The sequence below is a fragment of the Pyrgilauda ruficollis genome, unplaced genomic scaffold (assembly GCF_017590135.1).
Source record: "Pyrgilauda ruficollis isolate IOZ18807 unplaced genomic scaffold, ASM1759013v1 scaffold2, whole genome shotgun sequence".
Classification (NCBI taxonomy): domain Eukaryota; kingdom Metazoa; phylum Chordata; class Aves; order Passeriformes; family Passeridae; genus Pyrgilauda; species Pyrgilauda ruficollis.
Window position 1 is genome coordinate 26,148,278 of NW_024519206.1, and position 27,351 is coordinate 26,175,628.

At 40.8% G+C, this 27,351-nt stretch overlaps 1 protein-coding gene across 4 annotated transcripts in view; it reads right to left on the reverse strand.

Moving 5' to 3' along the window:
* ELMO1 (engulfment and cell motility 1) overlaps positions 1 to 27,016 on the reverse strand; it is a 303,596-nt gene extending 276,580 nt beyond the window's left edge. For 3 of the 4 annotated variants that reach the window (XM_041466532.1, XM_041466536.1, XM_041466535.1), the window contains exons 1-2: positions 26,106 to 26,611; positions 25,495 to 25,565 (exon numbers count right to left, since the gene is read on the reverse strand). The gene's annotated coding sequence lies outside the window, so the exon portion shown is untranslated. Of the gene's footprint in view, positions 1 to 25,494; positions 25,566 to 26,105; positions 26,612 to 26,640 lie in introns of those variants that run through there. The other variant, XM_041466533.1, reaches the window with a different exon arrangement.
* Positions 27,017 to 27,351: the final 335 nt, after the last annotated feature.

The window sequence follows — 27,351 nt, forward strand, 5'->3', positions numbered from 1 at the left end:
GTAATGAAATAGTATCTTCTACCAAGTTACCAAAGAATTTACATTTTGCTCATACTCTTACCTAACTGTAGAACCAGGAACCATACACAAGGGATAATAGTCAAATTGTTATCTCAAGATGTAGCATTATTTCAAAAACGTGGGTGGGAAAGCAGGAAGCAAAAGCAAGGTTAATTTTAAAAACAATCTTAGGGCAAGATTTTTATTTAGACCTACCCAACAGAGCTAACCTCCATATCAGCTGCAGTTATCTACAGAACTAATTTTAGCAATATTTCAAAAATGCTGGCTAAGTACAGAGCCAGTTTGATCTGCTTATATTCAAACCTGCCATTGTTTGACTTACCTATACCCACACTGATGCCGCCTGGCTTAAAACCTGGTACTTCAAAAATGCTGCCAGAAGGTGACAAGAAAGGCTATTAGCACAAACCAGTATTTGCTAAGTATGCTTTTTGTGTGCCCTCCTTCTCGCTCACCTGTGCTATATTCACAGGAATGTAACTTTAATAAGCAAAGCTATAAGCTTCTGACTTTAAGGTGCACCATCCAGAAGTTTTGTGAACATCAGCAGGTAAACAGAGTTCCAACTCCTCCAATTCTATCACTAGAATGTGTGTATCTTAAGGATCTTAATTCCAAAGCTGTTGATAACTTCTGGACTCAGTGATCTTTGTGGGTCCCTTTCAGCTTAAAATATTTTGTGATTAAATCTGTGATTACTTTGCTCAAACCCTAAAGAAAAAGAAGACTCAGCTATGTCCTGGTTTCCATTTAAAAATGTACAAAATCAATTCTCCTCTCTAAAAGGTCATTAAAAAGTATTAAAACAATCCATTTGTTCCGTTGAAGAGATCAAACACTGACTAACTCCATCAGTTTAGCACAATGTGCTATTATGCTTCAAAGTCACATGTAGCACATATCAAATGAAACGTCAGAGAAGCAAGGCATTTAAATGCATATTTGACATACTTTTTGCATCTCAGTACATTTCACTTCTCAATGGGGCTGTGGGTGGGAGAGGAAAAGGTTGGTTTCTTATAGAATTGAGTGTAAAGTCATCATTTTGCAATTTAAATCATCAGATGTTACAACTGCCCACTGGTAGATGCTGCCACGTACAGGACAAACACACACCAGAGATCACCATTCTGCATATTCAGAAGGAACACTCACAATCACTGTCTGTCTCCTCAGACAGCAGTGTTATACAGCCCTCATACTGCAATGCCAACATGAGTAATTAGTCATTAAACTTTCGAGCCACTCATTCATATTTGTGCATAGCAATATTTACTATTCTCGAGTACCCCATGTCACTAGACTTATATCCAGCCTCAAACAATGAAAAAAAAGAAAAAAAAAAGAAAAAAAAGGAAAAAAAGGAAAAAAAGGAAAAAAAAAGGAAAAAAGGAAAAAAAGGAAAAAAAAAGGAAAAAAGGAAAAAAAGGAAAAAAAAAGGAAAAAAGGAAAAAAAGGAAAAAAAAGGAAAAAAAAAGGGGAAAAAAAAGGGGAAAAAAAAGGAAAAAAAAAAGGAAAAAAGCAGTGTATTTTGAAAGGCCCAAAGCTGCTGCTGCCATTTTGCGAATCAACTTCTACAATGTTAGCTACAGTTAGCCAGAGCAACATTTCTCTCACATTTTGTCTCCACTTCTGTAAAGGATACAAACCCCCATATTTAACATCTGTAGATTAATGTGTGTCTACACCGCTCATCTTAGGCTCTACAAAAGACAGCAACATTTTATCTCACACAAAGATAGTAAGCCAGGTGCACCAAAATCAGATGTAGATGCCTAAACTCTGTGTAACATTAAAACAACAGTTTGTTTGTGTCGACATAATTTCACAGAAAAAATAGCTATACTCATGGGTAAAGTTCCTGTAAATTACTAATTTTCCCCAACTCAACCCTCACCTTTACAGCAATGAACAAAGGCAAACGTCAGATTTCCATCTGGATGTTAATCAAATACCACCACAGCCATTGCTCAGCATTTCTCATATGGAGAGCTCTTTGAGGATATAAAAATTATTACTGACAATTTGCAAATGAGGCATGTGAGAGAGTTAGAGTTAGAAGAAGGGTAGAATCAGCAAGTGGAGAGACAGGGTTGGTCAACCTCAGAATGTTAGTACACAAGATATAAAAAACCATGAAAGTACACTGAACTGACTAATATTGACTTCTGCTTGTTTGAACATTCCTCCAATTTGCTTACAAGAAAAAAATGAAAGTAAATACAGATAAACATTACTAAAAGTAGGATAATAAGATTACATAAAATGCCTTCAATAGGCATTTGAGTAAAATTTAAATGCCTTTAATTTGATTTAATGTACTTAACTAAGGAAGTAAAGAAATTAAAACTAAAGCCACTTAAATTCTGCTTCATGTCCTTGTATAGGAGTACTATGTAATTTAATCCACTTTCAAAGTATATCTCAGTCTGGATTAATTCTTCCAAGTGTTCCTATGTAGACAAGTCCTCAGCATATGCTAAATGGTTTCTCAAAGAAGATAAACTATCTTATACTTCGTATAAAAGACTGAGATTACTGATGAATTACCAATGAATTCCCTTATAACACACCAATACCCCACTTATGTACACTTAAGTAACAGAATTCAGATAAACTGAATATCAATGTTTCCTATCTACTGGAAATCAATTTTTTTTTTTTTAGCTTGTAGCAAAAAACAGATTCAAAGTCTTCACCAGATCTCTCAGTTCTATTGTCCCTTAAATCCAAAGGAAAGATTTCATATTGACATCTGATCTTTTATTTACTGCTGTAAAGATTGATATTTGCATACAGATGGGAGGAAACATCTTATTAAATTAAATTTAATGTAGATTTCTTAACTTCAAACAAATAAAATGTGCCTCCCTCACCAAATCTGAGGTTCAATGATGTCAATCTTGCAGAAGGTTTTTGGAGGGCATGAGGGCTGACTCTTCTGTGGGCAAAGCTTCCTCATGTATAAGAGTCATATCTACAACCTTTCACAAAGACAGCTTGACCTATCCAAGGGGGAAAATGGCTCAGTTGCCAGAGGTGGAGGTGAAGGCAAGAAGGCTCAGCTATTAAACACAGCAAGAACTAATGCACAGCAAGCTGGTACTTGAGGTCTTGGTCCTGAGAAACCTACATTCCCAATATGGTCAACTAATGAAAGTAAAACACTTATTGAAATAAGTTGTAGAAGCTTGTACAGAAGACTATAAAGCATGTTTCTACTAAGATTTTAGCTTAAGTTAGTTAAATGAAGAACCCACCCCTTTTCATAGTTAATTCAAGGATACAGATGAAGCTAGAAATGCATCTCCTCCCACTCTTATCACCAACCCCCAGAGAAAAATATTTAAATAGCAGATATTTGTAATCTAGAACAGAGAGCAGCATTCTCTGAAGTATCATCTAATTTAAATAAGTCTCCCTCATTAACTTAAAGACATTCTAAACACTTCATCAATGCTTTGTTCATGTGCTATTTCACACTACATTTCCCCAACATTACACATTTGTGTCTACAGAAATGCATATACTAATCATAAATTTATGGTATTCAGTCAAATCACGTATTAGAAATTGTACATTTATTCTTAATACCAGTAAAATATTCTGTAGCTATGTAGTTGCTCTTTTTTTTTGCTGCAGCTCCATTAACTGAGTACTCTATACTATTGGCAGAGTCACAGAATTCCTGAACAATTTTAACTGCATACATGCAAATAAGCTCTTTGCTTCTAAATTCTTATGTGGGTCATTATTACAGAACTAAATGCTTGACAACTTTTTGTGCATTTGTCCTCACAGTGCCTCCCTCAGACAGCAATACTAGACAGCATTACCTACTAAATCAATAAAGAACTGGTAGGTAATCACTAGCTTTAGAAGCATACAAAAAGAAGAGAATACAGGAGCAAAATCAGCATTCAAATTGATCCATGATAATTTAAAATTACTCAACTTTGGGAGCAAGAAACAAAAGTCAGGATCTTCTCCTGTGACATTATCCCAAACCTCAGTTGTTTTTGTGAGAATTCCTTTGGGTTGCAAAGGTCAAAAAGATACAACTTCTAACCAAATGTGCAAGCAACATAAATGTGACATGAAAAGCTTTCATCCTGTGCCTATCAAATGTACCTGGGAACAAAATCTGACATGAAACAAGGATAAGCATATGCAACTTAACCGAACATGTGCAAGATGATAACCCGGAGAAGTGGATTATTTTATTCCATCATATGCCTGGAATAACTACTAAAACTGTGGTGAAACACAAACAGATAACTCACAGAGCCCATGGGGTGTATACAGTATAACATGGAGCAGATGCATCCAGGCCTGTTCACTGCACAAAATAAAAAGTATTTGCAAATACTTTTGTCACAACAAGAGGTACAAGATGAATTACATTGCCTTTGCAACAGCAAACTAGTCTCTCCTGATGTGACTTCTTTGATTAAGATTAAGCTTGGAGAACATTCACTCCCTGACCAAAAGAGATGGCATTTGAAACAGACTCCTCCAGAGTTAAAATGGTGTATGTGGTGAGGAAATACAGAAAGTTCACATGGAATGAAATAGCCATTAGCACAGGTGGCCTGACAAGGCACAGATGTCTCTGAAAGCCTTTGGCTGGATCTTCACCTAGACATAGTTCTAAGCCCAAGTCACACTGTGATTTCACCTTTAATCTGTGAGATAATGCCATCACCTTCGGAGGCTACACCAGTAGAAGAAAACTCCTGTGTGGAGGACAGATAGGATCAGCCCTCCACAGGCCAGCCAAGATGACCATGCTACACACCTGCCACACAGCTTGGGTGTAGTTTTAGTGCCCTGGTAAATTCCCAGTTCAGTGTGGATTGATATTCATCCACACAGTCTTTTTACAGTAATTTTGCAAACACAGGCTCCAGCAGAAGCAAAAAATGTAGCCAGCAACAGCAAATTAATTAGAAAGCATCAGAAATGCTTAGTAATGCCTAGATTCAGAGCTATATAGAAGATAAGGGTAAGGAGATCTATCAGTTCCCCAACAACAACTATGCTGAAGGGGCAAGGTTTATCCTCCCTGATCCAGCTGGCTTCACAGCTATAGTGAGCTACATAATATAAGGTGCCATCCAGGCATCATTGTAATGGTAACATATCTTGAACCTCAGTGGCATAAGCAATTAAGGGGAAAAAATCCAACCAAACCAAAGAAACCCAAAATCCCAACCAAAAGACCCTTCCCAAAACTAGCATGACCAAAAAAACCCCATAGAAACATAACAAAATCTATTGGTAATAGATCTAATTCAAAGCACTTTTTTCCAGTGCTAGACTGCACTATGCAGTCTATTTTTTATCCACCTTGCTGCTTTGCAAGGTGGATAAAAAATAGGGACAGGAAACATAAAAGACACATCTATGAGATTTGTGTAAAAACAGGCTATTATGTGGATATAAATTATTTGGTTTGGTATTTATTAGGTACCGGTAAAGTGCTCAGTGCTAGTCAAATTACAAAGAAAATTATCTTTTGCTTTAAGAAACTGACAATCTAAATGACAAAAGGGAATAGATAAGATGCAGCAAGAAGCCAGTGATGAATGAGGAATATTTTGATTGTGTTTTGGATTTGATTGCTTCCTGTCAGCACCTCTGAGCTAAGAGTTCTTGCTACAGATTTGCTGACAAGTAGGAAAGTGAGGTGGAACAGAATTTGGTAAGGCAGCACAGAGAAGTAGAAGTAGCACAGAGAAAGCCAAAGTCAAGATGAAACAAAACCCAACAAGCTTGGAATCACTGTTAGTACAGTGATGAGAAGCATGAAGCCTGACGTAAGTAGTCTGAAAAAAGTGTATGATGAGGATAGAAAACTGAAGGAACCCAATACTTAGAATATTAACTTAAGACAGAACTGCTACAAGAAATCACAGCTGAAGCTGCTGTAATGGCAGAAAGATAGACCAGAACAACCCTGCTTTACAAACCTTTTAGAACAACCAACATGGCTATTCATTCGGGATACTCATCTGAGATGAAGGAATTCAGTATCAGCTGTTCAGTGTAATGCAAATAGTTATGCAGTTAGGAAAACAAAAATCAATCATTTTTTATGGCCAACCTCTCAGCCCTGGGAGTATGTTCATTACTACAGGTCCAACATGTCACATTTCTTTATAAAGTTTGTGAGAGAAGTAGCCAAGACTTCCTTTGGCAGTGCAAAAGCAGTGCTGTCACAGATGGACTTCACAAAAATGGGGTTTTGTTTTATTAATAAGTGTCTTTTTGCCCCCCTACTCTGAAATCCTCCACCTATATCAGCTTTCACTCTCTCATCTTACTTACAAACATAAGAAAGAATAAGACATTATTTGTTTGTTTTCTTTTCTTGATAGGAGACTAGTTTTTCTCCAGTTTGGTGGTACTCCAAGTGAAAAGGACAGCAGATACACTCTTGGCGACTGTACAGGGTGGCTTTTTTTTTTGTTTGCTTTTCCATAAAACACTTCACTGTGCCAGCTTTCTGAGTAACCTCAGAAATAATATGCTTTTTCTGACAGAGGACAGCAGAGTGGAGTTAATAAACAAATTAGACCCATATGAAAGTGTGACTCATAAGCAATGTCACAACTCCAAAGAATAAGGTGATACATGACTACCAAAGAGGACATCACTACACAGATTCACAGAATACTGAGTTGGAAGAAACCCACAAGGATCACTGAGTCCAACTCTTAATTATACATGAGCCTTGAAATGAAAATTGCTTCCCAGACTTTCACAAAGCTTTTTCCAGCTCTTCAGCACTTAACAGCTGCTGTAAAACTCTTCTAGGCACAGAAGAAACCCTCTTATAATGAAGCATAAAGGTCTAACATGAAGCTAAGTTGAACAGAACTGTTCCCTCACAGCACCTCATACACAAAAAGGTATCACATCGTTCCACTGAAACCATGTGAAAAACAGAGGTTGAAAAGTTTCAGAAAAGTTCAATTTTCAGGCTCTTCTTTTTGCATTTAAAAAAAAACCTAAAAAAATGCAGAAAGATGCAAGCAAGCACAAAACTCTGTTATGGTAGCAACACTGTTACTATAGAATGCACAAACCACTGTTTCCTCCCAAGTCTGGCTACGGTACAAAAGGTCGGAGGCACGCACTCCTGTGGAACAGTTTGCACTAAGGACAGAAGGTTTTGATAGCTACCCTGCTTCAAACACCAGTAGAGCAAGGGGTTTAAGGCAGGCAGCAGAAGAGCTCTCAGTCTGTGTGTGTAACAGAGCACACTCCGCTGAAGGATTTTCATCCCGAGACCTCGCGCGCGTGCACTCGAAGCGAGGAGCTGCTGCTGGCACCGCCAACCAGAACAAACATCAGTGACAAATGGTGTCACATCCTGAAAAAGCAAACGTCAAAACACCACACACTACACAGAAAAGTTTATAAACAAAACCCCTTGTTGCTTCCCCCTTCTCTCTCCCATGTTGGCAGCTTCGGGCCCAGCTCTGGGGGATGAAGGGGATTACTGCAGAAAGCCAGAGGTTGGCAGTGTGACAAGGCTGGGAATAGGAAATCTAATGGACATGGGAGACTGGCCTCGGTGACTGACTCAGCTTCTGACCCACTTACAGAACTTGGCCAAACTGTTTTTGGTGCCACTGCTCCTCTCCCAGACTCTGTATGACCTTATTCTGTATGATCTTGCCCAATTAGGTCAATATCTTCAAGGCAGTGACTGCCTCTTGTTAATTTTGGTGAAAAACAGCCTATAGGCTTGAATAATATGTTAGTTAAAAAAAAAATTAAAAAAAGAAATGGGGCTGATTTGCTGATTTTACTAGGATCTGCCACGCCAAGAATAAAATCATCTTTTCACTTAAATAATGAAGAATACCCACACAGTTAAACCTGTTAATATTATTTAAAAATATGTACAGCTGGAAGAGTGGCATATTGCTCTCATTCACAAGCTTGCTACATCTTTACTGACGCCTACAATCTCCCCTATAGGTCTATTTACAGAGGCATTTCTCCCAGGGGCCAAGTTTTCCATTCATGTCCTTCCTTCCCCCTTCTCTCCTGCTTAATCCCCTCCCTCTAGCAGAGCCTTTCAGTCACATTAGGCAAAGCATTTGTGGTGTGACATGGGGAACGGATCCAAGCCTCCAGCAAGCAAAAACATAAGCTGAATAAAACGAAAAAATTTATTTTTAACCTGGATGGGTTCCCAGACTGAGCTTATTCCCCACCACAACAGGTGTATCAACACACCTGGGGAAGAAAGAAACTGAGCAAACCAAGCTTCAACTCTTGCTGACATAACTACTGCTGACAAAGTCAAATGTATATATTAGTAGGATAGGGACATTTTAAAAATATTAATACTGGAGTGGGGGTTCTTACACTGGGGAAATCTTTAAACATCATAAAATGGACTTAATACATATTCCTTATGTTGTTCACAGTTTCCTTTGCCAGTTTGGCTAATTATACGATATTTAAGTTTAAACATATGTTGCCTCCCTTGCAGTGAATCCTCTCCTCCTACATGATACAGCAGTGAAGTCATCTTGCTGACTTCAAGTTGAATCCTGCACCCTCTTCAAGTAGGTGAGCATTTTTAGCTTATCTGGAAAGCAGTCCAGCCCTGGCAGCATGGTGATTCTCGTTGTGACAAGCTACCAAGAGCTTGACCACAACAAATATCCTGAAATACGTACTCCAGATGCCCTGTCTATAAGAACCAGCATAACTTCCGCCATCCTGAACATATGGTTCTTAAAACATGTAAGAGATGCTCAGGATGCATCTGCACTGGAGCGAAAGGTGAATCAGCAGACCAGAAACTTTTAATCTCCTTCCTTCCATACCTTCACCTACTGACTTTAAGACTTTGGAGTTTTTTTCCTTAAAACCAAGACACATAAGATATAAGGAGATTCCAAATGTAAGGAAGTAACAAAAGACCGAGCAAAAAAAATGAATTTAGAAGGGCAAAAAAAACTTGCAGCCCTTTGTGAACTTCCGTGTGCTGCAGACAGGAAAATCTCTATCAGTTAGTGTGTTCCACATTACAACAGCCTTAAGCAAGCAGAGAAGCAGAGTACACCACAATAGCTGTGTTTCATTAGCTTAGCACAGCAGAGTACAGGATTTAAAGAGAATAGACAGCAGCTGAAAATAATTGCATTAAATTAACATTAACCCACAAACCCAGAAGAGGCATATAATATTCAGGACTGCTACAGAAGCGATAACCCAGAATTAATGTCTGTAAAAGATGAACAATCCTGCTCTAACTGGTATTCAAAATCCTAAAGGAAGAAAGTTCACCTCAAATAGTGTTCCCTTAGGCGGGGGGGGGGGGGGGAAGGTAAGAAAGGCAAGTATGGCCTAGTTAAAAATATCAGTAGGTAGAAACACAAACTGTAAAATGATGTGGTTCCCAAAGGACTGATATTTTTTATGGTTAATACACATATTCCCATACATTCCTTCTCAAAAATGACTAGGAAATTTAGATTTAATTTTAAGATCTGTAAATGAGATTGACAAGTGAGAATTTAGACATTTAGGGCAGAAAAGACAAAACCTCAGAAACTAAAGCAAGAAAGGCAGCTGGGACTGGAGTGGACTAAAACACAGCCAAGAGTGACAGCTATATTTCAATTGGTGAGTGTACATCAAAATAGTCCATGAGTCTTGATCTAGAAAGGCTTAGAGTAGAAGAGTATCGCCAAAAAAAGGTCCTTAATTAATCTAAAGTGTTTGAATAGGGAGACACGTAAACTCAAGGGAGCATGCTGTGCTCAAAATGAAGATGAAATTTATGCTAAACATAATTACTAAAGAAATTATTTAAAGAATTTGAGAGATACTGCCTTACAGCACCTACTCATTTCATCTGTGAGCAGGTACCAGAAGAAAGCCATGGCACTACTGGCCAGGAGGAAAAACAAGAGCCCCAAGTTCTTTCTCCCAGCACCAGCTAGAAAAGTCAGCTTGGTCAGGCCCTTGGCTAGCTGCAGGTCAAAAAGCAGAACTAAGCCACCAACTGAGGCCTGAGGAAAGTTATAGCAGAAGCTACTGTCAGACCAGCTCTAAGACCCCATCTGGTGCCTTGATAGCCCCTGACCATTTACATGGCTCCTCCAACCAGAGATAAATTCTACCTCATGAGCAAGCCAGCATTTGGAAACAATTAACATCCTATTTCCATCAACCACCATGTTCTTCCCTTCTGCATCCCTGCAGAATTTAAAACGTTTATAAAAAGACAAAAACCGACCTGTGGACTTTACTGTTACGGTAAAACATAGCAACATGAGTTTGTGCTTTAGGATGTTTTAAAGCACCGAACAACTGCCTATCAAACACAAAATTAATTTGTAATCCATCCTCACTGGGCAATGAAAATTTATTTTTAGTTGAGCTCTTCATTACAGCAGGATTTTATAACTGTTCCTCTGCATTTGTCTGCCATCTGCACGGCACTCTTCCATATGGATGCACAGTACCTTTTTCATTTTGTTAGGTCTCCTTCATTAGCCATACTCTTTCATGAGCAGAATAGGACTGCCTAAAAGTGTCTAAAATATAGTGCTTCATTGGAATTTTGAAGTTTTTAATGTTTAAAGTGAGTGCTTGCCAGTATTTTTATTTAAACATTTTGATGAAATTGCTAGAGCAGCCTGAATCTCACTTATCTAGAGGTTTCTACAACTACTCTGACAATGAGGCTTTGTGTAAAGTCATAACCTGCAGGTTTCAGAGTAGAAGTCAGGTAAGTTAAGAGATGACAATCTAATTTTAGTACAAGTTTTGGCTTTCAGGACTGTCATTTCAGTTTTCCTTAAAAAAGGCAAAATATTATTTTCTCATACATTTGTCTAACAAAAGAGAGGAAAAAGCTTCCAATGTGAGCAGCAGGGTTAAGGCAAACCCATCAGAATTCCTGGTGCAGGTTTCTAGCTGTTTAATAAGGCTCACCCCAGAACTTTTCCCTTAGAATTTCTGCTCTGCCCAGTTTTCTACTTTCAAAAACCTGTCTGAACTTTGCATCTTTGGGACCTCTATTGCTCTATGGAGTTGGTTTGATTGAGCTGACAATTTAAGGGTAGAGTAGAAAAGGAGAAAAGAGACACAGATCCCATAAAAAGGAGCAAAAAAATCTGCTGCTGTTTCTTGGGGTACCAAGCTAAAACTTCAGAGGGTGGCAGGAATGACCCAACTCTTTCAAGCACAGATATCCTTGCTCCTCATACCTAATACAACATTTTGCCAGCAGAAATCCATCCTGGAGTTTTGGCTTAGCACGCTGGAAACACCTGTTATACAAAAGGTTTTCTTTTATACGTGATCTCAGCTAATACTTCCACTTCATTGCACAAGATCTCCTTTCAGCCCTAGCAAAACACAGCAGTTTTGATCAATCTTGTCTTTAAATAACTTTTCAAATAAATAACTGAAGATAAAAAACTCTATAGCTGTTGCTATTCACTCTTACACTTCCATCAGTTATTTGCATAGTCATTCCCACTCTGATTTAATCATTCCTTTCATAACTGTCTAAGTCTACATTGAAAATGAGAACAGTAAATCAAACTAAGCACTTGGCAGGCATGTACTGGTGAGATCACAGCAAGATCCTGGAATAGCACAGGCACTCTCATATGGAAAAGGCTTGTGGAGTTCCCATGCAGTTCAAGTAACCATCATCTGACTCAATGAGCAATACTGAGACGGACACAGCCCTCTGTGGAAACCAGCTGTTAACGGGGTGAACACCCAGGGAGGTGGCAGAACTGGCATCCAAAGCTTCACAACTAATGTGTCACAATATGTGATCTAGCCACATTACTGCATCAATAAAACCAGCACAGATCAGAGCTTTTTTATCTAACCACACAATGAAGCTCAGAGGTAAAAAGTCAGAAGCAAGAATATGAAGTCCCCATTAAAAGGTAAGCCTGAATACACAGAAGAGGGTTTAATTTCTCTGACTTTCAGTTAAATGAAATAAAATGTTTCATGAGGTGGAAAAACAAGGTCTTGTTTAGAAAAGGTGTACTTGGCCCAAGGAGAATCACAAAAGAATTACTTAAAATGTGTTTGTGATTCATCATGGTTCAGTAACTTCTCATGAATGCTAATGTGTTTCAGAGAGATAGAAAGGCTTGTGCAGGTGTGACAGAAACAATTAGTCAGTTATTAGTAAGTGCTGGCTTCACTGGCAGCCACGCTGCTGGAGCTCCACATAACCTGTAAGGCTGCCAGTAACTCTCCACATGCTCCTGATATTTAGAACTGCCAAAGAGGCAGGACAACAAGTTAAATCTGCAAACGCTCATTTCTTTCCCCTCATTTTACCTGCCTCCATGACAAAATTTACAGTTAAAGTAAAATGCTACATGCTTAAGACAGTGTGACTCCTCTTCAGGAGTAAGTGTAAGGAGAGAATCAAAGTTTATCCACAATAAACTAATCTACACACTCTCACTGCATTTCCTCTCCGAGACCTTCTAAAAAGGTGCTTATTTCAGAAGAAGTATACCTACATGGATCTACCTATATAGAGCACAACAGACAGCTTTGTTTAAATTTAAACTTCATCTTGCTTTAGTGTAACTACTCCCTCCACCAGTAGCTTTACAGCAAGCAATAAAACTTTATACTTTTTTAGCACTCTGGAGATCCACTCATTTCCACAGGCCTTGCAACAACATTTAGAGAAAATTTTCAAATGTGTTGCCTATTACCCCGATATCTGGCATCCTTTCCTAAAGCAGAAGTCAGAACAGCATGGAGGACTGTTTAATTTCATTTCCTTTCAGCTTTTAAGAAAATACGCCAAGATCCCTTAATTACAAATGATGTTCAACACTTAAAACGTGACCCTCCCACAGATACTTAGGAAAAAAACCCCAACATTTTCTGAGAGCAACAGTATAATCCAAGCAATCATGCTCCAGCAGCAAGCCAGAGATGTGTTTACAGCAGCAAAGAACAGCCTGGCTTTGACTCTGTGCCTCACTACACACCCGAGACTCAACTGCTCCAGCATAATGTTCATCCTTACTACGAGACAGACATCACAATTTTTGTAGCATAGTGAATCTCTGAAATGAATAGCAAATAATTCACTAGTGGCTGAATTTATTAGCTATACAAAATTCTCAGGGTCAAAGGCCAGTGAAATGAGATGAAAACCATTAGGCCAGCAGACTTCAGATTCTTTTGATCAAGAGCACAGCCATATGCCTGTGTCCTTTATCCAACCACAGTTCCAATTAAATTTGCAGGAACTCAGTTTTTCATCTGGTTTAGTGGCTAATTTCTTCATATTCACTACCACTAAAATAATAAGCATAGACCCCAGACTGTGCTGTTGTACTGCAGGTTTGCAAACATGCATGTGTGTGCATGGATATAAAAGCCAAATATTTTGATTAAAATAATGCTTCCTGAGTGCAGATTGCAGTCTCTTGTTGTTTAAATAGCAAAAATCTCCATAGGAAGGCTTTCCAAGCTGTTCAGAAAGTAGCTATGGTCAGAGGCACAGCTGCACAAGATGGGTGCTTCCCACCCCACTGATCTGACCTGTGCATTTATTTTCTCCACTGTTATCTATACCTGTAGTGCAAAAAAGAATATGACCCATATCTGTCTTGGTTTGTGCTGAGTTAACAGGAGCAAAAGTTAAGTTCCTATTTAATTGTAATTTAATAAGAATCTCTCCTGTCTTCACGCCCACCCACCTACCTTAAAGGACCCAGAATAATCTAGGATTGGCCTTAAAAGCTCAAGAGCTTCCTTACTCCCACTGTAGCCTTATGGTAGACAACCCATAATGCTGTCTGCCAAGGACTCAAACAGGCTCTGCAAGAGCAGACAGAAAGGATGGAGAGGGAAGAAATTAAAAGGAATGAGAAAGGCCAGTGACCATTCTGAAGCAGCAGCCAGTTTGTATGCCCCCTGACCTGCAGGACAATCCAAGGTGCCACTTGGGCTTCACTGTTCTCCCCAGAGGATGCAAAGGTTGTTTGCAAACCTGTTGCAGTCCTGCCCTGCCACCAGCTAACGATCCTGCATCCAGCTGAGCAATATATTATGTAAAAATGAGCATGTGTTGGAACTGTGGAGGGTTGAGGAATATTTACCTAATGAATGTGCCATTGTGTTCTGCTCTTCCACTCTTCAGTCAGTTAGAAGTTATACAACAGCTCAGGTATTCAGTTTCCATATGCCTGACAGACTAAGCTCATGTGACTTTGTGTGGGGGAACCCCCCAAAGTTATATCACATGGATTTAAATTACTAAACTGAAACCCTGGAGATCACAAATTCCCTCTTTCAAGCATATGTTGCAAAAAAGACAGGATCTAAAACTCAATAATACCTTCCCCTCCTCTATTGGGGCCTGCTAATGCTTTCTCCTTCCACCTGTTTTATTTCTCTTTTCTCCTCCTTCATTCAGCCTTATTTTACCATCATCAAAAGCTTCAAGGAGCCTGAATGTTTTTTCTGTCCTTTCTTTGCAATGCCAAGTTCTGCTTTTCGCTGCCAGTCTTGGTATCGTCTCCCCCCTCCAGTAGCCCTTCCAAAACTATAATCCATTCTTTTAAGAGCTGCATTTTCTGTTGATAGTGCCAGAGGCCAGGAAGGCTGCTGGCAGTACAGTTCCAACAAAGAGTCTGAAACTGAGCAATCTCTAGGGATAAGGAAGTCCTTGACATGGTTTTTTTAAAATAAGAATAATAATAATAAAAAATATGCCTCTGGCATTGGCAGCTTTTAAATAAAACCACATCAAATTTCCCTTCTAAAGGGGCAGGTAACGTACAGCGCTTTTCACCAACAATGAATACCTGCTCCTCCTACCTACGTCAAATGCTCTGCAGAATAGAAGTAAAACATATTACGCTGGGGATTCATATACCCACAGATGTAAATAACATTCTACTATTTGTAGTGCATTTCTGCAGAAGCAAATGGTGATGCCAAATGCTGCAAATTTCTGCTTCCTAATACAGCCTTGCTCTTCTTCTAACAATTGTGCAAGGTAAGCCATTGACAACTGCAGAATGACGCTATTTTTTGTCAGAAATACTTTAAAATAACTACTGCAGAGAAACACATTATTTTATGCCAATGTCTCAGCAACCCCACCTTTTTGTCTGCAAGGGTAACAACAGGGGAACTGCTGTTCCTCAGACAAAGTTTCTCTACTAACACAAATGAGAGAAGCTCCTTTTCTTCCTAAATACTTACTCTGCCTTAGTAGCCTACCAGTGGGAAAGAAGCAGATAACTTCTTCCCTTGAGGTGTCCAGATTGTTCTGCAAATAGCAAAAGCCTTTGCAATTATCACATGTATCACGCTCCGCTTTCACTGATTTCCTGAGTTCCTCAATGGGACCAGAAGTAGCTGAAGACTAGTTTTAGACCTTAGAAAGGAAAAAGTAACTCTGCATATTTTAAGTCTGCATCAGTTTCTTACACAATTCAAGGAAGGTGCCTTCCTTTCTTTGACCTCAATTTTTCATTCAAGACTTTAAGCACTGAACTGTGACTATGTGGACGCATTCTCTGCACAAAGATGTTACACACTGCTCACAGCTGAAGAAGCAGTGTTTACAGCACTGTGTAACTGAGATAATTCTCTTTCTTCTACTTCTACCGGCCAAACTCCAAAGGTTTAGCACCTCTGCACTGAGTCACTTTATTTTAGCAAGAGAAACTGAGTTATGCCAGCTGTTCAGGATTATTTGGTGAACATTTTTAGTGAAAGTATTATGGCAAGTTATTACCAGATTTTATTGTACAAGACCAAGAAAACCCTTGAACAGCTTCCTCCATTAAGACTGCAAAAAGCTACAGATTAAGTTTTTTTTTTTTTTAAATAAACAAAACAAACAAACCCCAATCCATACACACACATTCATTCACACAAACATTCAGAGGTCCTTTTCAGTTTCAAGTGTAGATATCCCAACGTGTAATTAGTATGAATACAAAACAAAAAGTTATCAAGAATGTCAAGGGTTAGTATTTTTCATTAAATCATATTGCTACTTCATGTTTTTTTTTTATCTATGGACAACCTTTATTACAGAACAATCTGCTCTAATTCAGAGAGGAAAGAGAGATGGTCCTTCAATCATGAAATCTAGATATTTCCAGAGAGTCTTTATGTACACTCCCTTAAGAGCTCATGCCAGTTGTCCAGTAATATTTTAAAACCACCTATGTTCATTTTCATTGACGAAGTGCTTTCTAAACCATTCATTTTTCTTTGATTTTATCTTCACTAGGTTTTGTGCCACCATCAGAGTAAAAAATGAAAACAAAAGCAGATTTCTCAAACTGAATTTAACACTTTTTAAACACCTTTTTTTGCCTTTCGCGTGTACTAAGAGTTTAAGAATTTCTACCTACAGTTGATATGTAGGTTTATTCAATAAAAATACTGGACAGTCAAACCTAAATGGATCTGTCCTGAGCTTTTCCCAGTGTCTGGTGGAAATTCCACTATATAATTCAATAGATAGAGCAGTTCAGTTCTGCCTCTATCTGAAAAAAATTGATTGCAGATATTGTCTGCCCTGTTTGGCTAAATCATCTCACCAAAGCATGACAATTACAGCAGGAACTTCATATTAAAATCTAGCACATATTGTCCATGCTGTCCCTTGGGAAGGCAATTCCCAGCTTTTATTCAGAAAATAGCTTGCAAATATATATCTTTGTGTCTACATTTTGCCTACTGTCTACCCTTGTATTTTTAAATTAAGAAGATGCTCAAAACAACCTTCAAGTTTCCTAATTCACTTCAGGTTATCTTTATCAATACAGAACACAACCTTGCCTTGCTCCCACTTTTAACTTCTCCCATAGAACAAGTAAAGAAGAAGTGACCACACTGACCAGACTTACCTTTCTCTTTTGGTAAACACAGTAAATTAAGAGATCTTGCTGCAGCTCTCACAAGCTAGCATTTGACTGATTAACTCTTTTTGCCAATGGTACTACTTTTAAAAAAAATAGATCCTGGAGTTTCAGACTAGATGATCTTTAAAGGTGCCTTTCAACCCAAACTTTTCTGTGACCCAGATTAATTTTTAACAAAGATATTTTTCTCCCAAGGCCTCTCTAAGTCATGTCTCTTGTCCCATGTAGTGTGTATATGAAATGACAACAAACATGGACCACCATACTGAAAACCCACAACTCTCTTTCCCCTTGGCTGCTACTGATAACACAGTTAACTACGTGCATAGTTGTCATTATACATCCATAACTAACACTTGTCTGTCTTGACAAAGAGGAGGCTGCCGGAAACAGACTGGGATGAAGAAGCTAGAAGATGTAGAAGACATTTTATGAGCCCTGTCAACTGGTATTATGCACTTCTTACCAGAATCTGCACAGTGTGGCACACCTGAATTCCCCTCTCTGCCTTTCCTGTTGGAGCACTGCTTGCGTTGAAACATTGGAGGGCAGTCATCCTGAGGATGCACTCACTCAGGGCACCAGGCTTTACCTGAGGCAAAGACCAAAACTACATTCTTCCAATATCAAACCAATGATTTACAATGTGTCTTCCATCACGTTAAAACTACATAATTGCACAATGTCATTGCACCACAGTTACTTATCTCAAAGACAACCTGTAGCAGAAAACACTGGACCTCTGGTACCACTGGCCCAGGTACTCTCTGAATTCAAAAGCAAGACATCAGCAGTATGAAAACTGCACTGACTCAGGCTTACCCTTTCCAAATGAAATTAAAACTACTGGTTCTCCTAAATGACTCAAAATTGCTAGCCTGAGAGGCTACCTCTCCGTTCAATCCACATCCACAGCTGGGGCTTCTTTGTTACAGAGGAGACAGCTACCCACAGGACATTCTCTAAAGGGGGCCCTCAACTCTGAATTTCAATAGATCAAGAGAAAAAAGCCTCAAGACAGGAAAGCAAGGCTTATCCCCTTAGCCAAGCTTATGAAGACCAATGAACACAGCAAGAACAATTAGTTGGAAACAAAGGACCTATGGGTTGACTTAAGTTTGATTTTCTAGTCTAGCTTGGTGGACTATGTACTGATTTAGGGGAGGGAAGTCCAGCTGTTTTTTCCTTTATTCCATCATTCCTTTAATTAGAAAACGTAGCCTATAGGCCAGTACAGTCAGTATTTTCAATCTTCATATATTAATTATACAGAATTAATTCAAAGCTAAAAGTCTTTCCATCTCTAAAGTGAAATCAATAATTTTACAAAATTTAAGCAATTTGGAGCATATAGAAAAAAAAATCTTAAAACCTACTGGTTTAATTTCAATCCACATACCACTGAATTGTGGATGTTTTGATCCCTCTGGCCTATGAGCTGGAAGCCCAATGTAAAATCCCAGTGTAAACAGCCCAAGACCATTTTATTTATGCATTTGTATCAAAATAGAACTCGAATTCCAACTTGGATTTAAAATTATGGAGATTATTTTTTTCCCTTCTCTCACAGCAGACATTTCTCCTTTATCATAATGTGTCTTCTGAGTCACTTACAGCTGCAGGGGATGAAGTCGTTGCCACCTCTACCTTCCAGAAAATCATCCCAACACAGCATGACATAACCAACTCTTGTTACCCCAACACACACCCAGACACTCTTCCAGCAAGCTAAATTCCTAAGGTAGCTGAAGGAAAATGTGGGCTATTTTTAGCAGGTCAAGAAATAAAAGCCCAAACTATTGGATATTAAAAAAGTTTATGAAAGATGCTGCACATGGTTACAACTTAAGGATAATCCAAGAAACACAGACTGAAATCACCATTTCACACAGAGGGCAGAACAGATGCCCAGGTTTCCACAGTTTGTCCAAATATGTCAGAAAAAAAAGCCAGGACAGAGAAAGGCTCAGAGTAACACAAGGCAGTGAGACAATTTTTCTCTTTCAAAATTGCTTTCTACATTTGCGCTTTTAGAAAAGTTTCAATTTTAGCTCCAAAATATGAAAATCAGTCCTTTCAAAAGAGATCACATAAACTGACCTACTTCTAACATTAGTTACAATTAAAGAAAAAAAAACAAAAAGAAAACAACCAAAACCAACAAACAAACAAACAACACAAAAAAAAACCTTTTTTTTTTTCCAAGCTCTGAATTTTTTTTTTTTAATGCCCTTTCCCTCCTTTTCTGGAATGGGCACTAGCTGTCAAATCTTTATTTGTCATAAATATGGTAAAAATTTTATTAAGTAGTCCAAAATGAAAAAGACCTTCTCATTTTATTTTGTAGGTTTTTTGGTTGCCTGGCTCATTTTTCTCCTCCTTTCTCCCTTTTCCTGAGTAGTTGCAACCACCACACTAAGTGTGTCTTTTTGTCTCCAATGGAACTTCTAACTTGTTCAGATTTTCTGCTTTTTTTTGGTTTTGTTTTTGGGAAAAGAAGATTAAGCACAACAAGAGAAGTTATGCATATCCGTAGAAAAGATTTTAGACCTACAAAAAGTCGAGCTCAGAATCAGACCCCATATCTAGGCCTGAATTTTGCGAGTTTGATGAGCAGAAGAGATTTCAGCACATGTGTGAAGAGGGACAGTGGGAGGTGGGGTGAAAAGGTTGATAGGAGGAATGTACTTGAACCACAGGGGGTAGAGCTTCAACAGATGAGTCTGCTGGTGCTTGAAGGGAGGAGAGAAAAAAAAAAAAAGAAAACTTGGGAGGGGAAAAAAAAAAGACAAACACCAATACTCCAACGTTTTAACAGCCTAGCACCAAAGGGTATACCAGATATCTTTTCCAGAATCCAAGGACAAGTACTTACGTTTAGGAATTTTTTTTTCACTTGGTTTGGCTCAGTGCTACTGAAAAAGTTTGTCCAAAAGTCCATGTGCTGAGCCAACATTTATTAGGTTTCAATTTCCAGCTGAAGCCACAACTGCTGCTATGAAAATTAATGTGGCAATTGTACCAGAAAGCAAAGCAATGGAAAAGACTGCACTGGTATGTAATGAATACATTCACTGGCAACAAGAGAAAAAAATTGTATTATATCAACCTGTGTCATAGACATTTTTCACTTCTCATTAATAGAGAAAAAATGTGCAAATAAGATTTATTGTTTGGCCAGAGGATATTATATGAATAGTTATAAATTCCTCATCATCCAGTCTCAAATTACTGCATGTCCTAAAATATGAAGCAGCAATTTGAAGAATAACCCCTGCTATGTTCCTATCAACAAGATTCAATGAAGAATACTGCAAATTACCAGTCTAGCCAATCAGAAAGACTGAACTGCTCACATGAGGTATCTGCCAAATCCCACATATCCCTCAAATTTCTGCTGTACTATGTGATAAATGTATGTTGGCTGAAGAGAGTGAAAGATGGGCAAGCAATAGTTTCACTTCAGCTACAGATTCAAGCAGCAGAACACATGCATGTACTGAGAGTATATGAATAGGTAGTTAAATCTAAAAGATCAAGTCACCATTAGAAGGATTACAGATGGGTTTCAAGTCCACAAACAAATGCATCAAGTACTTACAGCATGTGCATTGTCACAGGAAAGGACAGCTACATATTGAATTTTATGGAAGTTTCCAACAGACTACATCAGGAGACCTGACTCTTCTGATTTTTACCATGAGGCTGGCAATAATCTAGAAGTAAACCACCTCTGAATAGCACCAGTCATCTAATCTCAGACAACACACATAAAAATGCCAGCTGAAGGAGGTAGGTTGAAGTGCTGACAGCATTATTTGAGCCTGTTGTCAAACCCTGCATATCCCTCCTCTTGAATGACTTCAAAATGTTGGACATATTTGATATGGGTTGTCAACTTCATACATTTTCATTAAGGAAAATAAGGTTCACAGGGAGAATTCTGTCCAGGTTCATGCACGCTCTGATTTCCAAAAAAGCTCTGGCAAATTAGATAATCTTCAGGCAAGCTTTCTCTGCAGTATTAAAGAAAGGGAGTTTAATACCATCACATCTCCAGAATCTGAAGTTCTCCTAGAAGCAGTGACCTGTCCTCCCTTTCAGCTGAAGCAAGCTCAACAAGAGAAAGAGCCAGGTTATTATGTGTGCATCCATGTAGCTGATAGAGAAATTATACCATCCCTGATGACACAGTATTTCAGAGACAGATTTACACTTCATATGCCAACCATAAATTAGGAATGTACAATAAACCTTTGAGCTAGAGATTTTAAGAACATAGGAGATGATACACAATTCAGGCCACAGCTTTTCTTGGAAATCTTAAAATAGAATTATTTATGTGAATAATAACCTAAGGATTCTAAGGATAAAGAATTTAAGGACTGGGCAAAGACCCTGAAAGCATGAGAGTTGGGATAGATAAATACCAAAGAATAAGGTACCAAAGTAGAAGTGGCAACTGTGGAGGAAGAAGTTACAAGGAGAGTTTAACTCAAAGAAATAAAAATCAGAAGGAAAGCAGAAGAGAAAATGCACACAGCCAGGACACAGATATAGTTTTGTAATAAACCTATTTGGGAATAATTTGTTTACTTATTTTCCACTCTCTCACACCTCCCCCCCCGCCACCCCCTCCCAATCCCCAGCCTCTTTACTGAAGATGATATTTCACAAGTATTTTAAATCAACTTAATTACATCTGAAAAGGGAACTCTTTCCCCTATCACTGAGTTGTTGCTCCCACTCCCTCCCTTTTGCTAGTGCTAACTTCTGTGGAGTTTTGCAGTGCTATTTGACTGTAAATGGAACACAGCAGAAACAGTAGTAAGAAGACTTAGGTGCCCAAAGGTGGTAAGAACAGGTCCTTTATCATATTTGCATAACACCTCCAGGCAGTATATTCAGCTTTCTAAAGATCTCCATAGCCTACTCCCTAGAAATGCACCCAAGTGAGTTCATTTATACATAAACTAAACCACTTTTCTATAGGAGATCCCTACCAGCAGTACCTACAAGTCTCCATTGCAGTGATTTATTGCAGAACAAAAAAATGCCTCGTCCCCTAACTTCTCACAATTAACTTTCCTCTCCTAGCAGCCATTGTCAGCAAGCCTGCTGTAGACAAATCAAATACTCACGCTGGAAACCTGCCGTCAGGGAAAATAAATCAATGCACTTTCAAGGGTTTGCAAACAAGCACCACATGAATCCCTGTTCACCTTGCTCTTGAGTGCAGGCATGTGCTTTACAAAGCCATCTGCCCACCAGCTTGAGAAAGCAGTACCTTACTTACTGATTGGCACCACACATGTGGCACCAGCCACTAAGTGCCTGCCCAGAACACAGAAGTTTTCCTCTGTCAGGTCCGAAATGGAGAGAAGAGGAAGCATGCTAGCTATCCCCTGGAGCATAGACTTCTCATTAATATTCCTCTTCCATGCTAACAGTGATCAGAAAACAGAGGAAGCTAGCAGGAAGGTTATGGCATTATCTTCAATCTCTCTTTTGTGTCTCACACTTGCAAAAATGAAAGATCACACCACAGAACCAAATTCTTGCAAACAGCTTGATGCAAAAATGCTGAGCAAAAGACAGCTCTGCAAGTTTGTAACTCTTCTTCCATTAATCTCTCTAAACCCATATTCATGAAGTTTATTTGTCACATATATATTAGCACCTCTTAGATCAGTACTATCAAATGCTTGCCAACATTCTGACTTCTGCCAATTGCTTTTAGTTTCTCTTTCCTTTTACAGTACTATATTTGAAAAGAGAGGAGAAAAAAGAAAAGGAAAAAAAAAGGTGAGTGACTTGAGTAGAAGAAAAATTATTCCAAATCCTTTAAACAGTTGCTCTGTTAAATTGACACAAGTTTAACAACGTGTACTTGGCACATTCCTATTGCCACGAATACAAGAAACTTTTAAAAAAAAACCTCACTCAAAGCAGGAAAATCTTTTAAAGATACAGCACATACCTTGCTGAACAGTGGTATGATAGCTGTTACAAAGCCATTTGTAGATTCAAGTGTTCAACATTTGTAGATTCAAGTGAACAACAACAAAGACAACACAACTGTAAAGACTTTTTTTTTTTTTTTTTGAAATCTTCTTTTTAATAGAATGATGACTGAATGGGGAGTCAAATCTTACTAGCCCATTCTCACTCAAATTGTACATTCCAGACAGAGCAGAGACACGGCAGAGGAGAAAGTCTACTAGACCCAGTAACTGTGCAGAGAAAAAGACCAGGAGAAAACTGTACTTTTGTTTGATTCAAGGGTACATGATATTTTCTAGCTCCCAGGGTTCCCAAAATCCCATCACCTTCTACAAATGTGGAGAGTTCTTTTAATCCAAGGACATGCTGCACATTGACAGCACAGCATGACAAAGAGAGCTCGTAAATTTTAAAGAGATTGTTTATTTCAAGGAAACTGACTATCAAGTGACAGCAAAATCCCAGCTTGAGAGGAAAATTGTACTTGATGGCCTCATCTAAGTCCCAAGCAAATCCTTATTTGAGGATCACAGAATTATAAACACTGTGGCTGGCAATATATCAAAATAAAACAAAACAACAGCAACAGCTTGTTATTGGAATAGGAGAACACTGCATGTGAGTGTGCAGGTGCACTGGCAGGGATCTGGGGAAACCTTTTCCTAGTAACAAATCTATAGGCATTAGCCACTCACTCCATCACATACTGAAGTCATCTAGAGTATCAAAAGAAGAAAGCAACAAGTCTTGCATGCGAACATGGGAGCTCTGCTCCCTGTGTATCAACATGGAAAACATGAGATCACATTCCAACACCACTTTGTAGGCTGGACATTGTGAGAAAGCATGTCTGTGAGCCCAAACCTTAAAATCAAAGAGACTCCTACTAGGTAGACAAAAACAAAGAGCGGAAGGAAGGGTGGAGCACCACGTTACTCTTGATCTGTAATTCGCTACCTCGCAGCATTGCTGTCAGGAAGCTAAATGCACACAGCAGTGTTTCAGCAACAGTTACACTTTTATATGCCATAATACGCTTCGTTTGATGAGAATCAGGGTAAAAGGGCATTAAAAAATAACTTTGTATGACAACACAGCATGTTGCACCCAAACAGCAAGAATACAGAAGTGCTAGCTTTTAAGAGCACCAATGGTCAGGTTATATAATGACAACTGCAGGACTGCAGATACTTTTGGTTACCAAGACTGCTACAAAGTAAGCAGGTAAGAGTTTTTCCTCTCCCCTCGGCAAAATCTGTCTGAACTCTTCACTAGTAGTAAGTTTTTCCTAGCATATGGAGAATATAATGAAAAATATCAAAATAGTAAGTATAGAAAGCTGTTTTCTTTCCTCTACTCCCCCTCCCCCGCCCATCAGCAAGTCGTTCATTAGAACAAATCCTCAGACAATGATACTCAGTGCAAAGTTGCAAACTACTGAGAAGGCAGGTGTATTGCAGTGCACAGTGAGTTTCAAAGCGATTACAAAAAGAGGGAAAAGAAAGTCACCTACCCCTGTGCAACCTCTCCGGTATGAATAAATTGTGATTCAGGTTTGCCTCTAGACGAGACAATTCACACACTCAGATCCACAGACTGCCCTGACAGTATCTTTTACTAATACCCATTCCACATCATGTTCCTGTTTTAACCATACTAATCTTTCTTTTCTCTCACTAGTGAGTTTTAAAAGCTGCTGCCGTACTTTTAACAGCTTTATGACGTGTGTTAATGGATATTTTGCTAACAGTACACAAGAGGGACTTTTACCAGCAAGCTGTCACCGCTGCTGTTCCTCCTCCTTATCTAGTTACTGGTCATCAGATTAGATCCCTACCACCTACTTATACAGCTAAAAAAAGAAAAAGAAAAAAAAAAAAAAAAAAAAAAAAAAAAAAGTGGGAATCGGAAAGAAAATATTCAAAGAAAGCAAACTTGCAGTTCAGACTGGAAGAACTTTATGTAAATTTCAATGTATTTTCTTTCCTCTGTAATATTCTGCCTAAGCCACTCAATCAAGCAGGAATGACATGGGAAGAATAGGACTAATGCGAACAATGAATGATCCATAAATGTCTACAAGATTATATAACTGAAGATGAGATGGCATGCATGTGTGCATGCATTTGGGGGAAAGCAGGAGAAACAGACAAGGAGAAAGAGGAGGAAATAACATCTCATTCACAGATACAGGACTCAGTACAGCTCTTACTCAGTTTCCCTCTCTTCCCAAAAGACAAATATTTTAACCAAGGGCAATCAGGCAGCTAAGGGATAAAAGCAAAAGAAAACCTATTTGCTAATGAATACACTTCAAAACATCCCTGGCAGAAATTGCACCGTAACTGCAGTATCATGAAACACAGCTCATAGACAACCATGTTTATACTAAAGCAATTAACACACGGTACATTTCCTGCACTGTTATTATCATTGGCATTCTCTCTGTGTTTGTTACACATTTTGAGCCTTGGCAGGTTAAGAGATATTCTTATAAAGTTAACAACAAAACGTTGCTGATTTGAAATGTACTCACTGTTATTTTTCAGGAACTCCTATATTTACTTTACACCATTCTCAGGGGAGAGCTGAGCAGTTGTATTAGTTCTGCAAGGAAAAGATATTCAAAATACACTTTGCAAAGGCTTTGAGCCAAAAAAACTTCACAAATGTAACTTTTTAGACCCAGTACCCACTTGCTGTACAAGGCTGCACACTGTGGCTTTGCATAATCACCACCCACATTTCAGAACAATCATTTCATCTGAAATTCATCAGCGGTTTGATCACTTGTGTGAGCATAAACTCAGGAAAAGGAGCACACGCACCCCCTCCCACCCCCTAAGAAGCTCTCGGCTGCCGGGTCGAGGGGGATGCCTGCCCTCGGAGGCGGCGGCTGGGTACCAGCGCCGAGCTCGGGGCTGGCTGCCTGCGGGGATGCACTTGCTTCAAAGTTGAGCCTTCTCCTCCCGAGCGGCGCCCGCGGCGGTGCGGACACTTGCTGCGGCCGCAGTCTCCGCCCGGGCCTGATCCCGCGCATTAACCCCCGCGGGTCCGGCCGCGGCCGCTGCCCCGCTCGCCGCCCCCCGCCCCCGCGCAGCGGAGCGCCGGTCCCGCCGGCTCGGGCGAAGCCCCGCCACCACTCACCCCCGCGCCCGGAGGTGCGCGGCTCCCGTCCGCTCCTCTCGCCAGCGGCCTCCGGCCACCAGGAGCAGCCGGTGGCGGGCAGGGCTGCCGGGGCACGGGAGGGAGCTGAGGAGGGGACGGAGAGGGAGGAGGTGGTGGCGGAGGAGGAGGCGCCTGCGAAGTCGCGGCGGGGAGAACCGGGAGGCTGTGGCGGCAGCGGCCGGGGGCCGGCGGAGAGGGCAGGGCGGCGGGAGGAGCCGCTGTGCGAAGCGAGGCGGGTCGGGCCGGGCCGGGCCGCCCCCCCGCCGGCAGCCGCCGTCCGAGGCCCCGCCGCACTGACAGGCACAGCGCTGCGCTTCCTCTTTCTCACAGCGACGGCGGCCGCCCCCCGCCCCGCACCTCCCGCCGCGGGGACCGGCTGCGGCGCTCGCCCGGGCAGGTGCGGGGTTCGCCAGCCGCCTGCCCCGTCCCGTTCCTCCTCCCCGGCTGCCCTGCGTGCCTCTCCGCGCTCCCCCGCACCGCCCGGCCAGTTCCGCTCGGACCGAGGCTCTCCTACCTCCGGCGTGGGCAGCGTCCCCCGCCCGGCCGCCCCCGCCGCGGGAGCCGCGCTCCGCTCCGCGCCGCCGCCTCGGTGCGGTGCGCTGGGCTGCCCCCGGCACTATCCCATCCCGGGGCTCGCACAGGCACCCGCCGCTCTCACTTCCTCTTCCTTCCTCCTGCTGGCCGGGCCGCGATGTGCAGCCCCGGGCCGGCCGCCGCCGAGGGGTCCCGCGGATCGGCAGCACCTGCGGGCGGGGGGCGACACCCGCTCCCGCCTCCGCCCGCTGCGGCTCCGCTTCCCCCGCGCGGGGGTGCGGCTGGCGTCCCTCCTCCTGCAGCTCCTAAACGAGGGATCTGGGGCTATCTCCTTGCCTTTGGAATAGCTGTTTGTGTTTTGATGCCGCTTCTCTTCCCGGAGAGCCGCCGCCGCTGAGCAGCCCTGCGGCGGGCACGCTGCGGCGCGCGTCTGTTCGCCCCCGAAGCGAGCGAGCCGCCGGGGGAGCCCAGCCCAGCCCAGCCGGGCCGCTCCGGGCCGGGACCCGCCGGGAGGGGGCGGCCGCAGCCCCGCTCCCAGCCGTGCCCGGCTCCGCCGCTGGGTACCGGCTGCTGCCCAGGCCCCGGCGCTTCAGCATCCCTGCGGCCCGCCGGCGCCGGGGAGTGAGTGTGGAGTGCACAACTCGTGGCTTTCGCTCGCTGGAAAAGTCAAATATCAAAGCTCTGATTTTGT